This window comes from Elephantulus edwardii, unplaced genomic scaffold, assembly GCF_000299155.1.
Source record: "Elephantulus edwardii isolate Elephantulus edwardi_28Jun2011 unplaced genomic scaffold, EleEdw1.0 scaffold00240, whole genome shotgun sequence".
NCBI lineage: Eukaryota > Metazoa > Chordata > Mammalia > Macroscelidea > Macroscelididae > Elephantulus > Elephantulus edwardii.
This window is the reverse complement of record NW_006399990.1, coordinates 500118-502750: the sequence shown is the minus strand read 5'-3', so window position 1 is coordinate 502750 and position 2633 is coordinate 500118.

The following is a 2633-nucleotide window of genomic DNA, read 5'->3' as shown; positions in this document are numbered from 1 at the left end:
AAAAAGCTGCAATAAACATGGGTGTGCATATATCTGCTTGGATGTCAGCTATGGTCTCTTCAGGGTATATTCCCAGTAGTGGAATTGCTGGGTCAACTTTCATAGTCATTTTCAACGTTCCTATGTAGCCCAAAGTCTTGTGTCATTTGAGAATTACTTTATCAATACTTTATCACTGTAAAACACACAGAAATGTAGTTGTCAATAATGTAGTTGTAGAGCTTAACTGATGTTGGTAATAATTTTCACAGTAAAAACTAAACTTCAGCCATTTAACACCCTATCTTAGCCAAATCATTGATATGAGCTAAGCTATACACCAAAATATATGTACTAACTCATAATCTTTGTGCTTATAATTGGAATCCCATTTAAGAATTAGTTTGTTGTTGTTAATAAGCAACATTAATGTTAAGTCTATTTTGAAATAATCTATTATTTCATATATAAAAAAATTAATTGTAAGCAGATAATAGATAGGGTAAGATAGATAAATGCAAAGAAACGGAGATTTCTAGTTTACCAGTCCACAGTACATAGTATTCCTAACCCCAAAGTCAAGCATCTCCTGAACTTTGAATCCACCAATGGCTCCATATGGGAAAGATGGACAGTCGCTCCATAATTACAGCTTTGGAAAGTGGTAGAGGGTCACTCTGAGTTAGAATCAACTCAATGACAATGAGTTTCAGAGAACTGGCTGTTATGTTTTTTTTGTGGGGAAAACAGAAGCTGAAGAGACAAGGACTTTTTAAAAATATTTTTTATCATTAATTTTAATGAAAGTTTACAGAGACTTTGGATTTCTATTGATTCATTGTTTCACTTTTCTCCCTGCTCCCTCCTCCCCCCAAGTTCACTTTTCTCTCTGAAAAGTAAAAGAAAAAAATTCTTTCATTGTTATACAGTTCCTCCCCACAGGTCCACTCCACTATGAAGCCTTTGTTCTGGGACACTTGTCATGACAATAATACCTAATCATATGTCCTTTTTAAACAGTTCTCTCCCTCAGCTGCTTCAAAGCAGTATTCGTAATTAATCCCATCTTTCTCAGTCTTCCTCTAAGCCTGTTGTCACTCCCATTTTACAACAGTGGCACTATGTAGTATTTGTCCTTCTGTGACTGAAATATTTCACTCAGCATAATATCCTACAGGGTCACCAGTTTTGTATAATATTTTATGAGGTTTTTTTTGCTTTTCAAAGCAGCGTAGTATTCCATTGTGTGAATATACCACAGCTTCTCTATCCACTCGTTTGTTACTGGGCACTTGGGTTGTTTCCAACTCTGCTATTGTGAACAAAGCCATGATAAACATGGGTGTGCAGATGAATGGGATCACCTAAGAATCAAATACCTATACACATTCAAAAACTTCTCCAACAGGGTACAAAGGGAAGCCACAAACTGGGAAAAAATATTTGGTAATGACTGTCAGATAAGGAACTTATATCTAGAATTTATAGATACGCCAGCATCCCAACAAGATAAAGGTCAATAACCCAGTTGAAAAATGGGCACAGGATATGAATAGACACTTCACCACAGAAGACACTCAGATGGCAAACAAGCACATGAAGAAATGTTCAAAATCCAGAGCTCTGAGTTGCAAATCAAAACAACTATGCGATGTCATCTCACCCCAGTAAGAATAGCAAACAATAGCAAACAAAATTTAACAGAAAAGTAAACAACAAATGCTGGTGAGGATGTGGAGAAAGTAGAACCTTTACTCACTATTGTTGGGAGTGTATAATGGTGTAGCCACTATGGAAGGATCTTCTTTCAAAGTTGAAAAAAAAATAAAAATGAATGCCTTCCCTGAGAGCCTGTACTCTGAACTCAGACTTGTAGCCTCCTAAATAGTGCAAAAATAAATTTCTGTTCAGTATAGCCTCCTGCTACTGGTGTTTCTGTTATAACAACACCACATAACTAAGAACATTGGTGTGGAAAATAATTATACCTGTACTGTTTCCAAAGAACTATCTAGCTATTGTCAACACTCCAACATTTTTCATTTGAGACACAAATTTATTTCAGTCCCTTACACGTTCTGTGCTATCTGCCTGTATTACCATAAATTACTTCCACTAGAAATGTTGAATTGAAAAACAACAAGCACTGGGTGTTTTCATCAAAAGAAATGAATACTACCCAAGGGAAATAAAGCCCCCATTCCACTCGAGTGCATAGCCTTGTGTGTTCAGAATCTTTATCAACATCCCATGTGGGGTCCAGTCCGTTATTGTAACACGATTGCTATACATTACTATTCCAAAATTAAAGCAAAAAAAAAGCCTCAATGTCTATCATCTCAAAGTATTTATACAACATCTTTCATTTATTTTTTTTTGTTCCATTGTATTAAAATTCAACATGTATGCTTTGGTCTCATAAATTTTGGGGTTCACTATTTCATATATTAACTATTCCTAATCCTACCCAGATTCATCCACAATTATGTTAAATTTGTAATAACCAGATTCTATTTCAGATGCTTTCCTATGCACAAATATTGTGGGTTCAGAGTTTTATTCCCTTTTAATGCATAATTTCTCCACATTCATAGAGTTTTCAGAGGCAAGCCATTTCTGAAGTGGATGCCATTCCTGCTTCCAAGCTTGTTTTA